The sequence below is a fragment of the Moschus berezovskii genome, chromosome 16 (assembly GCF_049115385.1).
Source record: "Moschus berezovskii isolate FMDL1 chromosome 16, NW_MosBer_1.0, whole genome shotgun sequence".
NCBI classification, from domain to species: Eukaryota; Metazoa; Chordata; class Mammalia; order Artiodactyla; family Moschidae; genus Moschus; species Moschus berezovskii.
Genome location: NC_142475.1, coordinates 76,504,502 through 76,519,419, shown reverse-complemented (window position 1 = coordinate 76,519,419; position 14,918 = coordinate 76,504,502). Strand labels below are relative to the sequence as shown.

At 45.5% G+C, this 14,918-nt stretch overlaps 1 pseudogene; it reads left to right on the top strand.

The window, feature by feature from the left end:
* The window catches only part of LOC129560010 (rho guanine nucleotide exchange factor 11 pseudogene), a 27,154-nt pseudogene extending 12,236 nt beyond the window's left edge, over nucleotides 1-14,918 (top strand).

Genomic DNA, 14,918 nt, shown 5'->3' with positions numbered 1-14,918 from the left:
AGCTATATATCAAACCCTTGTTGGTTATCTATTTTAAATAGAGTGGTGTGTACGTGTCAACCCCGAACTCCCAGTCTATCACCCCCCCCCATCTTTTTCCCTCTGGTAAGCATAAGTTCAGTCTCTGAGTCTATTTCTGTTTTTTAAAATAAGTTCATTTGTGTATATAAATATATTTTAGATTTTGCATATCAGTAATATCATATTTATCTTTCTTTGTCTGACTTCACTTAGGATGATAATCGCCATTATCCTCTTTCATCATAACCTCCATTATCATCCTAAGTGAAGTATGTCCCTTCAAGCCTGTATATTGTCACTCTGTTTAACTCATATGCAGAGTACGTCTTGTGAAATGTCGGCTGGATGAATCACAGGTGGAATCAAGATTGCAGAGAGAAATATCAACAACCTCAGATATGCAGATGATACCACTCTTATGGCAGAAAGTGAAGAGGAACTAAAGAGTCTCTTGATAAGAGTGAAAGAGGAGAATGAAAAGTTGGCTTAAAACTCAACATTCAAAAAACAAAGATCATGGCATCTGGTCCCATCACTTCATGGCGAATAGATGAGAAAACAATGGAAACAGTGACAGACTTTATTTTCTTGGGCTCCAAAATCACTGCAGATGGTGATTGCAGCCATGAAATTAAAGGACACTTGCTCCTTGGAAGGAAAGCTATGACAAACCTAGACAGCATAGTAAAAAAGCAGAAACATCACTTTGCTGACAAAGTTCCATCTAGTCAAAGCTATGACTTTTCCAGTAGTCATGTACAGATGTGAGAGTTGGACCTTAAAGAAGGCTTGCTTTCAAATTGTGTTGCTGGAGAAGACTCTTGAGAGTCTTCTGACATTTGAAAGTCAGCAGGGAGATCAAACCAGTTAATCCTAAAGGAAATCAATCTTGAATATTCATTGGAAGGACTGATGCTGAAGCTCCAATACTTTGGGCACATGATACAAAGAGCTGACCCACTGAAAAAGACCTTCATGTTGGGAAAGATTGAGGGCATAAGGAGAAGGGAGTGACAGAGGATAAGATAGTTGGATGGCATTACTAATGGACATGAGTTTGAGCAAACTCTGGGAGATAGTGAAGGACAGGAAAGCCTGGGTGCTGCAGTCCATGGGGTTGCAAAGAGTCAGACATGACTTAGTGACTGAACAACAATCTCCAGGTCCATCTGTGTTGCTGCAAATGGCATTCTTTTATTTCTTTAAATGACTTAATAATATTCCACTCTATATATGTACCACATGTTCTTTATCCATTCCTCTGCTGATGGACATTTAAATTGTTTCCATGTCTTAGCTCTGGTAAACAGCGCTGCAATGAACGTTGGGGTGTGTGTATCATTTTGGACAATGTTTTTCTCCAGGTATATGCCCAGGAGTGAGTCTGAAGGATTGTAACTCTATTTTTAGTTTTTTGAGGAACCTCCATTCTGTTCTCCATAGTGGCCACACTGATTTTTGTTCCCTCCAACAGTGTAGGAGGGTTCCCTTTTCTCCACACCCTCTCTAGCATTTATTGTTTATAGATTTTTTTTTTTGATGCCCATTCTGATTGAAGTGAGGTGATATCTCATTGTAGTTTTGAATTGCATTTCTCTAATGATTAGCAATGTTGAACATCTTTTCATGTGCCTCTTGGCCATCTGTATGTCTTCCTTGGGGAAATATCTATTTAGGTCTACTGCCCATTTACCTAAATGATAACCTTGCCAGGGAGAGTATTCTTGGTTGTAGGTTTTTCCCTTTCTTCACTTTATTATTTTTCTTTCTTTCTTCACTTTAAATATTATGTGTCACTCCCTTCTGGCGTGCAGATTTTTGCTGAAAAGTCAGCTGATAGTCTTATAGAAGTTCCCTTATATGAAACTCATTTTTCCCTTGCTGATTTTAACATCCTGTCTTTATTTTTAATTTTTGCCATTTTAATTACAGTGTGTCTTGTTGTGGTCTTCTTTGGGACTCTTTGTGCTCCTTGGACCTGGATGTCTGTTTTCTTTTCTTTCCCAGGTTAGGTAAGTTTTCACCTATTACATCTTCAAATATGTTCTCTGCCCCTTTCTCTCTCTCCTCTCCTTCTGGGATCTCTGCAATGTGCATGTGAGTGTGCATGATGTTGTCCCAGAGGTCTTTTAAATTGTTGTCATTTCTTTTTATTCTTTTCTTTCCTTTCAGTTCAATGTGAGTGATTTCCGCTACTCCATCTTCCAGTTTGTTGATCCATTCCTCTGTATCATCCAATCACTCCTGATTCCTTCTGGTGCATTTTTCATTTCAGTTATTGTATTCTTCATCTTTGGTTCCTCTATTTTATAACTCTTTGTTAAAAACATAACTTCTCACTCTGCTCATCCCTTGTTCTCAGGAGTTCTTTGAGCGCCTTTACTATCATTGCCTTGAACTGTTTGTCAGGTAGATTGTTTACTCCATTTAGCTCTTCTGTGGTTTTATCTTGTCCCTTCTCTTGAAGCATATTCCTCTGTTGTCTCCTTTTGCCTAATTCTGTGTATTTGGTAAGTTGGTTATCTTGATCTTGGAGAAGTGGCTGTATGTAGATATCCTTTGGGGCCCAGGGGTGCATTTCCTTCTGGTCATCAGGGCGATATGCTCTAGGGGTGTCCTCTGTATGGGCTATGTGGACCCTTCTGTTGTGACAGGCTGACTACTGTGAACATACTGGTAGGTGTTGATATTGGTCTGGTTAGTTGTCAGGTCCTGACTAGTGCAGAGGTCACTGGTCCACCAGTAGGTGGGACTGGATCACTTGCTATGAAGCCTGCGTCATTCTGGGGCTAGTGCTGGTCTATTGGCTGGTGAAGCCAGGTCTCAGAGTGACCAACTGTGGGGTCAGGGGTCCTGAAGCTAGTGTTGGCCTGCTAATGGGTGGGCTGGGTCTGGTCATAGCTGGCTGCTGGGCTGCTGTAGTCCTGGGCCGATGCCCACCCACTGAAAGGTGAGGATGGATCCTGGGCCCTCTGACTGTGGGGCCCAAGAGGTCCCTGAGCTACTGTCAAGCTTCTGGCAGGTGGGACCTGTCCTGGCAGTAATGAACTAGAGGAAGGATTCCAACATTGTGCTTGCTCGCTTCCATGTCCTGTGGTAGAATGAGCTCTGCTGCAAGAATTTGTGTCCCCAGTGAGAGTTGCAGTTGCATCCTGCCTGTCCAGGAGGCTCTCCAGGATCAACAAGTGAGTCTGACTCAGGCTCCTTTCAATTGACTGCTTCTGCCCTGGGTCCCGGAGCATCTGAAATTTTACGTTTGCCCTTTAAGAGTGGAGTCTCTATTTCCCAAACCCTTTGGCTCTCCCAGAAGTAAGCCCTGCTGGCCTTCAAATCCAAACATTCCAGGGGCTCATCTTGGTACAGGACCCTAGAGCTGGGGAGTCTGATGCAGGCAGAACTCTGACCTGTTGCTCTATAGGGAGAACCTCCACAACTGTAATTATAATTCTAATTATATTGCATGTCCACCACTCCTACCTATCTCCTTGTGGTTCCTTCTTTATGTCTTTAGTTGTAGATCTTTTCTGCTAGTCTTCAGGTTGGGTTCCTGATGGTTGCTCTGTCAATAGTTGTAATTTTGGTGTACCCATGGGAGGAAGTGAGATCCTCCTCCCGTGTAAAGAGGGTCTTACTACTGTGCCATCTTGACCACTTCTCAGGATAAATAATTTAAAAAGTTTTTGTTGTTACTGAGTTGCTTAGTCATGTCTGACTCTTTGGGACCCCATGGACTGTCACCCAGCAGGCTCCTCTGTCCATGGGATTCTCCAGGCAAGAATACTGGAGTGGGTTGCTGTGCTCTCCTCCAGGGGATCTTCCTGACCCAGGGATTGAACCTAAGTCTCCTATGTCCTGCCTTGGAAGGCAGATTCTTTACCACTGAGCCAAATGGAAGACTTTAAAAGTTTTAGGGGTTGTTCAAACAAGTTTGAAGACCATTGATTTATACCAATCTTTCTTTCTTAATGTTTTAGTATTGTCAAAACCAGCAATACTTACCTTTGGTGCTAAAGGTCAGAATGGTGGCTACCTAACTGGAATAACAGCAGAAATGGCTCAAAGAGGATTCTGGAGTGCCCTCTATTGTCTGCAACGTCATGATCTGGATGGAGGTCACACAGGCGCATTCACTATGAAAATACATGTCAAGCTATATGCACTGGCTGTACCTTGCTGAATATATGTTCTATTTTAAGAAAAGGTTTACTTAAAAAAATATTGTGATTGTTTCACTCAACTAAAACCATGGCAGCTCTTTTATGTTATGTATTCATTGTCTTTTTATTGTTTCTGATAATGGTGACGATGTTCAGGTGAATATTTTGTCACTTATCAGGGGTCCCCAACCTCTGGGATCTAATGCCTGATGATCTGAGGTGGAGTTGATCTGATAATAATAGAAATAAAGTAAATGTAATGTGCCTGAATCAGCCTGAAATCACCCCCTGTCTCCAGTCTGTGGAAAAATTGTCTTCCACAAAACCGGTCCCTGGTGCCAAAAAGGTTGGGGACCACTGAGTAGCTTTTAGACTTTAGCCTGTGGAGAAGACACAGCTTGGTGTTATTCTTTACCAGGTTCTATCTTGTTATGGATTCATAATCTGCAGTTTTTTTGGCTGATGAAATCGCTAAGAAGCAGGTAGAATTCTGAATCTCATCATATGTCACAAGCTTTCACTTGTGCTTGGTTTCTTGCAGTATTTCTTATTTTTGGCAGGACTGAGGCAGGGTTTGAAATGCCAGGAGCACAGGAGGATTTTTTTCATCAAATTGCAAAATCCAGTGCTTGGTAGGGACCCTGTGAACCTTCCCTGTGGGACCACCCACTGACTTCCAGAGGTGGATAGACGGCGCCCCCATACAGGGGCACTAGGGAGCCCCAGCCGATCATGTGATGTCTCTAATCGCACCCACACCCAGGGCACGTGACCACCCCATACCCAGGCTTCCACCCCCCCCCACCCCACGTCATTCCATCCACTGCACCCATTCCCAGCATCTCCCAGGTGCACCCCTCACACGTGGACAGAACCTCAAGTTCCAAGACAGGCAATCATTTCACTTTTAGGCTTAGTTGATTTCTTGAAAGTTTATCAGTAGATTCACATGTTCTTCAAGAAAGTCATTCACAGGCAGCTTCCATGTTATCCAATTCATACTTGTGGGTTTTGCACATTGAATGCCACAATTTTGTCTCTACCATGTGAAAAATGACAATAAAATGTGGAGAAGCACCCCTTTAGGTTTACTAGGTGGAAAGCCCTCTCTCCCAGAGTGGGGACATCCCCGCTCCCATGAGGACCAGCTGATGATGGTGAACCTGACTTCTCTCCCACCCTTAAGGGGCCTTCCTTCATCCTATCTCTTTTCCCAGCCACTGGTCGCTTCCAGGTACACTAGGAGCCCAGCCTGACCTCTGCTGCAACATGGCTGTTCCTGAGGCGGGGGTTTCCAGGGTGCATGGGAAGGAGAGGGAGCAGAGCAGTGGGCATAAGTGACCCTGGACCTTGGTTCCATATAACAGGAGGAAACTGACTTCTTCAGTGGCTTGTGGACAGAGACTGACATTGTGTGACAGCACAGATCACCACGTGTTTGTTGATCTGTTTCCTTGGTCTGGAACAGTCCAGGGATGTCAGCCTATATGGTGGAAACTGCAGTGAAATTAGATAGCAGAAAAGTCCGCAGGTGATGTTATCCAGTTTTGACCTGGGTTTATAGGATGTTGGGCTTCCCTGGTGGCTCACATGGTAAAGAATGTGCCTGTAATGTGGAGATCTGGGTTTGATCCCTGGGTGGGGAAGATCCATTGGAGAAGAGAATGGCTACCCACTCTGGTATTCAGTCCATGGGATCACAAAGAGTTGGACACGACTGAGCAACTAACACACTAGCTGGGAAGGATGTTGGAAATCAGTTAAATCCAAAAGTTTTCTACTTGTGGTTTTGCATATATGACTTAGGGGCTGTGGGCCCCTCACCATCCAGTCAGCAAGGTCAGATATGCATTGTATTCATTCGGGAACAGGAAGTGGTTTTGAGTTTGGGCCTTGAAGTCAGAAGGGCTGCAGCCAGGCTGAGACCCCTGTCCACCCCTCCGTGGTGGTGTGATGCTGAGTGAGCGGCTGCTGAACCTATTGGAGCTTCAGTTTTCTTCTCTGTAAGGTGTGCATCATAACATGTACCTGTCCTGGTTGTTGTAAGAAGTAAATGATGATAATGAGAGAGATTTAAAGCTAACACTCGTGGAATGCATGCAACTTGCTGCATGTTTGTCTAAGATATTTCCGTGTTTTAATTGAGGACTTGTGTTACAGACAGGACACCTGTAGCCTAAAAGGGTGACTTGCCCAGAGTTACAGTTGCAATTGGTGACACCACGGCCAGACTCCACACAGGGCCCCCATCTTGACGACAGTGTCTGCCTCTCGTCGTGGGTAATGAACTATGGAGAGCTGGAATTACCTGAGCCTTAACTGTGTGCTCGGTCCTGTGCCAAGAACTCTCCGTGCCTTATTGCAGTGCAGTTCCGCTAGCAGTGTTTGGAGATGTGCTGTGTTACTGCGCTCGTCTTTGTGTTGTTGTTTTAGTCTCTCAGTCGTGTCCAACTCTTTGTGACCCCGTGGGCTGTAGCCTGCCAGGCTCCTCTGTCCATAGGATTTCCCAGGCAACAATCCTGGAGCAGGTTGCCAGGCCCTTCTTCAGGGAAACTTTCCGACTCAGGGATCAAACCCAAGTCACCTGCATTGCAGGTGGGTTCTTTACTCTCAGAGTCTCTTATTTTCTTTTTCTCATTAAGTCTTAATTGTGAGTCAAAAGTATGTTCAGTAATTTGACAAATATTTGTGCTTTGCACGTAGGGTTTCAATAAAGATTAATTATAAAAATGAGCCCTAACTGGAGATTTTTTTATTTTTTAGGATTGGAAGGGATCCAGATAATTTAGTCATTAACTTACTCTGGTTTTCAGAAATGGGAAACTCCATCTTTCAGGAGTGACACTAAAGTCATTTTTATCTCAATCCGCTGTTATCATTAGAAAGTTCTTTGTTAAGTCAAAATCTACCTCCTTTCCCATATCAAGGAGAATAAATGGCTACTTTAAAAATGAACTTATGCAAAAGAAAATGCTGTCATTTTCCAAACCCATGGAGGATTCTAGCCATCTATTTTAGAGTATCAAAACTTCCATTTCTTCAGCCTGTAAATTTTCTCTGTGCATTTAATCTGTGCAGTGCTAAATCACTTGTCAGGCTCCTCTGTCCATGGGATTCTCCAGGCAAGAATACTGGAGTGGGTTGCCACGTCCTCCTCCAGGGGAACTTCCCCACCCATAGATCAAACTCGTGTCTCCTATTTCTACTGCATTGATAGGTGGGTTCTTTACCACTGGTGCCACCTGGGAAGCCCCAAGCATTTAATTTAAAAATGGCTAATTCATAATTAGCATTTTTCATATATATTTTTTTTTAGCATTTTAACATAACTATTTTTATTGCCTTGGATTAGGAAAACTTTTCTTCCTTGATGGCTCAGATGGTTAAAAATCCACCTGCATGGCACAAATACAGAAATATAGATCAATGGAACAAAATAGATAGCCCAGAGATCAATCCATGCACCTTATGGATGGCTTATCTTTGACAAAGGAGGCAAAAATACACAATGGAGAAAAGACAATCTCTTTAACAAGTGGTGCTGGGAAAACTGGTCAACCACTCGTAAAAGAATGAAGCTAGAACACTCCCTAACACCATACACAAAAATAAACTCAAAATGGATTAAAGATCTAAATGTAAGACCAGAAACTATAAAACCCCTAGAGGAAAACATAGACAGAATGCTCTCTGACATAAATCACAGCAAGACCCTTTATGACCCATCTCCCAGAGTAATGGAAATAAAAGCAAAAATAAACAAATGGGACCTAATTAAACTTAAAATCTTTTGCACAACGAAGGAAACTATAAGGTGAAAAGACAGCCTTCAGAATGGGAGAAAATAATAGCATACGTAGCAACTGACAAATAATTAATATCAAAAATATACAAGTAGCTCAAGCAGTTCAGTGCTAGAAAAATATATGACCCAATCAAAAAATTGACCAAAGAACTAAACAGACATTTCTCCAAAGAAGACAAACAGATGGCCAACAAACACATGACAAGATGCTCAACATTGCTCATTATCAGAAAAATGCAAATAAAAAACCACAATAAGGTACCATCTCACGCCAGTCAGAATGACCACTATCAAAAAGTCTACAAACAACAAATGCTGGAGAAGATGTAGAGAAAAGAGAATGCTCTTACACTGTTGGTGGGAATACAAACTAGTACAGCCACTATGGAGAACAGTGTGGAGATTCCTTAACAAACTGGAAATAGAACTGCCATACGACCCAGCAATCCTACTGCTGGGCATACACACCAAGGAAATCAGAATTGAAAGAGACACATGTACCCCAATGTTCATCACAGCACTGTTTACAATAAACAACCTAAATGTCCATCAGCAGACGAATGGATTAGAAAGCTGTGCTACATATACACAGTGGAATTTTACTCGGCCATTGAAAAGAACACATTTGAATCAGTTCTAATGAGGTGGATGAAACTGGAGCCTATTATACAGAGTGAAGTAAGTCAGAAAGAAAAACACCAATACAGTATACTAACACATATATATTGAATTTAGAAAGATGGTAATGATGACCCTATATTCGAGACAGCAAAAGAGACACAGATGTAAAGAACAGTCTTTTGGACTCTGTGGGAGAAGGCAAGGGTGGGATGATCTGAGAGGGTAGCGTTGAAATGTATATATTATCATATGTGAAGCAGATTGCCAGTCCAGGTTCCATGCATGAGACAGGGTGCTCAAAGCCAGTGCACTGGGGCAACCCAGAAGGATGGGATCGGGGAGGAGGTGGAAGGGGGGTTCAGGATGGGGGGACATATGTGTGCCCATGGCTGATTCATGTCAATGTATGGCAAAACCCACCACAATATTTAAAGTAATTAGCCTTCAATTGAAATAAATAAATAAATTAAAAAAAAAGAGAATCTGCCTGTAATGCTGGAGACCTGGGTTCAATCCCTGGGTTGAGAAGATCCCTAGAGAAGGGCAGGCAACCCATTCCAGTATTCTGTCTGGAGAGTCCCATGGACAGAGGAGCCTGGCAGGCTACAGTTCATGGAGTCTCAGATGACTGAGCAACTTTCGCTTTGCAAGGAGAGAGTAACTATCAATTATAATATTTTCCTGTTGCAAAAATGAATCTTCACTTCTCAAAGAAAGAAAGTGCTCAGTCATGTCCAACTCTTTGCAACCCCATGGACTGTAGCCTACCAGCTCAATTGTGTCTGACTCTTTGTGACCCCATGGACTGTAGCCTACCAGGTTCCTCCGTCCATGGGATTTTCCAGGTAAGAACACTGGAGTGGGTTGCCATTTCCTTCTCTAGGAGATCTTCCAAACTCAGTGATTAAACCTGGGTTTCCTGCATTGTAGGCAGACGCTTTACCATCTGAGCCACCAGGGAAGTCCATTGGCAGGTTGGTATAAACCCCTGTCAGGATTTCTGCCGTAAGCCGTATGAGGTCACCGCGGAACTGCAGAGTAGGGCTCCTCACTTGCTTCCCTCACTTGCAGGGCGTATCATTCATTCACACAAGCACACTATAGAGTTAGTAAAGTACAGCAGAAAACATGTTTGCTAGGAGAACAAAGAACTAGAGCTCCAAGCATCCTTATCTTGTCCTGAGGAATCCCGGATGAGCCCCCAACATGAAAGGTTGCTGCTGAACCACAAAAGACACCAGGATTCTTGGCCTCTGAAGAAGAAGAGTTCAATCTGAGGTCAGTGATGAGGCTTGATCGCTCAGAGCTTTTGTGTAATAAAGTTTTATTAAATTATAAAAGAGATAGAGAAAGCTTCTGACACAGACATCAGAAGGGGGTGACATGCTTACATGAATCTTCACTTCCCAAAACATCCCCATGCAGTGTTTCAAGTACAGGGAAAGGGTGAGGGTAACTGAGGTTTTTGAGAACTTGGTGGAAGGAAATAATAGATGTGACCAAATTTCGACTCAATAATCAATTCAGTTTTGTTGCTTCTACTGGACAGATTTCATTGCTCTATGTGAAAATGTGGAACATGGTTACATGAACAACTGTTATATATTCTCACGTTTCAGAAAGCACTGAAATAGGAAGAGAAAGTTCAGTGCCTGCCCCCCCCACCACACCCCCCCAGGGAATCTTTTAGTTTAAACTCCACTTTCAGACTCAGGGGACAGGGGTCCACTCTGAGGCTGAGGGGAGGAGTGGGAAAGGGGTGGCAGTCCCCCAGTCCAGACAACCGTGAGCACAGACGTCAGTAATCTTGTGGGGCCAGCTCTGGGGTGGGGAGATGCAGACAGGGCAAGTGTAGGACTTGACAAGGTCTTTGCCCCACAGAGCAGACAAGGGCACTGCCTACAGCATCCCATGTACCATATTCCCCTACTCAGCCTCAGGGAGTCATCCCTCCCCATCACACCCTTAGGATGCATTCACAGCTCCTGCTGCAAGTTACCAATCAGTGATCCTTTTCCTCATAAGCAACATTGCTTAGAAACATATACGACATACGACTCTTAACCAGGTTACCAGGGGAACAGAGCTAGGATGTCATCCTCAGGGAACAGTCTCTTGAAAGAGCACAGAGAAACAGACTCTGCTGTTTCTAAACCTTGTCAACCTACAAGATGAGAAACTAGAGTTCCAACAACATTAACTAAGAAACAGGCAAGACCAAACAAAACCGAAGCCCCTGTATGGCTGAAGTTGTCACAAAGATCTCATCCCTCACTAAGTGACTGTCTTATTTGCTGCTGTGTTTCTAGTGCCACACAGAATGTGTATGTGGGGTGTGTGTGTGTCATGTCCAACTCTTTGTGACCCCCATGGACTGTAGCCCACCAGGTTTCCTCTGTCCACGGAATTTTCCAGACAAGAATACTGGAGTGAGTTGCCATTTTCTTCTTCAGGGATTGAATTTGTGTCTCCTGCATTGGCAGGTGGGTTCTTTACCACTGCACCACTGGGGAAGCCTGCCGCACAGAGTAGGTACTCAGCAAACGAGGCAGAACAAATGAACAAGTGAACGCGTAAAAGACCCTCCTGAAGCTTGACAGTTGAAAATAAGAGGGGCCCGATTAGATGTAGCAGGACCCTTCCTCTCTGAGTGAAGTGGAAGGTGATGCCTAGTAGAGGTGTGGGGACTAGTTTACTTAGAGATAATTGGCCATTCAAAAGCCACTCCTGGGGGTCAACCCAGATAGACAGAAATATGTTAATTCTCCTTAGGCATTAAGGAAAATTTATGAAAATTAAGAAAAATGTATATAGTTGTTTGAATACTTGGTTTAAGAAGGCAGAGAGATGTCAAAAATCTATAAAGATTTTTACCTACAGACTGTTAAAAGATAACTCATTTCCTGAAAATTATTTCATTTTGGAATTTTTATTCCTCTTTTAGTTAAAAAATTTCCTCTAGTTTATTGCAAATTAAACTTTCTTTGCATAAATGTAGAAATACTATGTTCCAAATAATAGGATGTGCATGCATGCTAAGTCTCTTCAGTCGTGTCTGACTCTTTTTGACCCTATGGACTGTCACCCACTAGGCTCCTCTGCCCATGGGATTCTCCAGGTGAGAATATTGGAGTGGGTTGGCATTCCCTCCTCCAGGGGAGCTTCCCCACTCAGGGATCAAACCCACATCTCTTATGTTTCCTGCATTGGCAGGTGGATTCTTTACCAAATGCCACCTGGGAAGCCCCAAATAATAGGATAGATTTTATATGTTGAATGCTCACTTTTTGGTTAACAGATAAAGGTGAAAGTCGCTCAGTCATGTCCGACTCTTTGTGACCCCATGGACTATACAGTCTATTGAATTCCCCAGGCCAGAATACTGGAGTGGAGAGCCTTTCCCTTCTCCAGGGGATCTTCTCAACCCAGGTCTCCTGCATTGCAGGCAGATTCTTTACCAGCTGAGCCACAAGAGAAGCCCAAGAATACTGGAGTGAGTAGCCTATCCCTTCACTAGTGGATCTTCCTGACCTAGGAATCGAACCGGGGTCTTCTGCATTGCAAGCGGATTCTTTACCAACTGAGCTATGAGGGAAATATATACTTGATACTTCCTTTTTTTTTTTGGTTTTGCTGTTATCACTAGCTCTTGGCCTGTTAGAGGCAAAGCTAGGTTGCTGTCCTGTGATTCAGCTCAAGTATACTTCCGAACTCACAGAGTCACTTAGGAGTGTTTGCTGGGGCTGTCAGGTGAGGTGCACATTTGGATTAGTATATATATTTTTAACGGGGGTGGCTCATGTCGTGTACACAAACCCATCACAGTTAAGGCTAATTTATTGACTGAATTATAAAAACAAGTCTCTTCTTCAAACCAGCAGTACAGAGTCTAATATGTACTTTTTTTTCCCTTATGGAATAAGGAAGAAGAGGGCTTCCTAGTTGGCGCTAGTGATAAAGAATCTGCCTGCCAATGCAGGAGTTGTGGGTTCGTTGCCTGGGTTGGGAAGATTCCCTGGAGAAGGAAATGGCAACCCACTCCAGTATTCTGGCCTGGAGAATCCCATGGACAAAGGAGCCTGGCAGGCTACAGTCCACTGGGTCACAAGAGTCAGACATGACTGAGCACATGCTGTGTGCTAAGTCACTTCAGTCGTGTCTGACTCTTTGTGACCCCATGGCCTATAGCCTTCCAGGGGTACATGGAATGGGTTGCCATGCCCTTCTCCAGGGGATCTTCCTTACCCAGGGATTGAACCTGAGTCTCTTATGTCTCCTGCATTGGCAGATGGGTTCTTTACTGCTAGTGCCACCTGGAAACATCATAACACATAAAGAAGCTAAGAATTATAGGCATATTCAGATACAAACAAACATGATTAGTTGTGGACTTATTGAATAAACAAATTCAGTGCCCCCCTAAGGATCTTGATATGGTCATCCAGCTCCAGTAGGAATTAATAGGCACACAGAAAAGTGTTATTTTTCTTAACAGCTGTACTAAAAATTTCCTTTACATATAATGTTGAAAAGTTATCAGCCTAAAACTGCAATTTTAAAAGTCTATTTATAGTTACTCTTTTCTAAAAGTATCATCTACTCTATTTACCCGGGACCAGTGCCGGGAAATTCTCAAGGATGTGAACGAAGCAGTAAAGCAGACAGAGAACCAGCACCGTCTGGAAGGCTACCAGAAGCTCCTGGACACCACCTCCCTGGAGAGGGCCAGCAACCCCCTCGCTGCAGAGTTCAAGAGTTTGGATCTTACAACCAGAAAGATGATCCATGAGGGGCCTCTGACCTGGAGGATCAGCAAGGATAAGACCTTGGACCTCCACGTGCTGCTGCTGGAGGACCTCCTGGTGCTGCTGCAGAAACAGGACGAGAAGCTGCTGCTCAAGTGCCACAGCAAGACGGCCGTGGGCTCCTCCGACAGCAAGCAGACCTTCCGCCCCATGCTCAAGCTCAACGCCCTGCTCGTCCGCTTGGTGGCCACAGATAAATGGGCCTTCTTCATCATCTGTACCTCTGAGTTGGGCCCACCCCAGATCTACGAGCTGGTGGCTTTGACATCATCAGACAGGAACATGTGGATGGAGCTCTTAGAAGAGGCTGTTCGGAGCGCCACCAGGCTCCCCGGAGCTGCCCCGGCGCCCATCCGGCCCCCCGCCACCAGGCCCCCAGGAGCCAGTGGGCTGGAGCCCCACTCCCAGCAGGGCAGGACCAGATGACTCCGAGGTGTTCCTTGGTGAACCGGAGCCTGAGGCAGGCCCTGGAGGCATGGGGTGCCAGCAGAGGGTCAAAGGGAAGCACTCGGCCCTGCTGGCAGATGCTGAGCAGGAGGGCAGCGTGGAGGAAGAGGAGCTGGGAGCGCTGCCTCACCCTTCTGCCTCACTGGACGGCGAGCACAGGGGAAGCAGAACGAGGGACCCCATCCTCCTGCCCCTCCCAGGCCCTCTGTTCATGGAAGGACTTGCCGATGCAGCCCTGGAGGACGTGGAGAACCTGTGGCACCTGATCCTCTGAAGCCTGCTGCCTGGTCACCGCGCAGACCCACGAGCTTCCAGGGAGCCCGAGGGCGACCTGACCCCAGCACCCTCCGTCGTCAGCATCACCTCGCACCCCTGGGACCCAGGCTCCCCATGGCGAGCTCCGACTGGGGCTGAAGGGGACAATGCCCCACTCTCGGGGCCAAAGTGGAGCCAGCCAGGGCAGGAGGACATGGCTTTGTGCTCTCTGGAACAACTGCCCCCAAGGACCAGGAATTCTGGGATCTGGGAATCTCTTGAGCTAGACAAGAATCCGGAGGAAGACGCTTCGAGCACAGAGGGCACAGGAAGTTACAAAGTCGTAAGAAAAGGGAACTGCTTTTACGTCAGCATGCTGGCAGGACCCCCTGACTCAAGTACTGACCCATCAGGAGCACACACGAGCCCTTCCCAGCCCGACGGCCTCCCTGCCTGGCAGACAGAGCCTCAGCCCCCAGTTCAGGGAGGCCATGGAGATCAAAAGCGCCCCGGCCGCTCTCCCCCAAGTCTGGCCCTCAGGGACGTGGGTGTGATCTTCCACACCATCGAGCAGCTTACCCTCCAGCTCAACAGGCTCAAGCCAAGGAGCCCTCGGCCTCTGACTCCACGGACAGCCGCGCACTGGGGCCCTGTCCTGAGGACGGCCCCACTCCGCTGGAGGACGGCACGGCAGACACAGCCACATCCCCAGGACCGTAGCTGTCGGAACCACTGAGTCCTCACATCCCCCCTCCTCCGCTCGGGACTGGCCTGAGGCAGGGCACAGGGTGGGGAGAGCCCAGACCT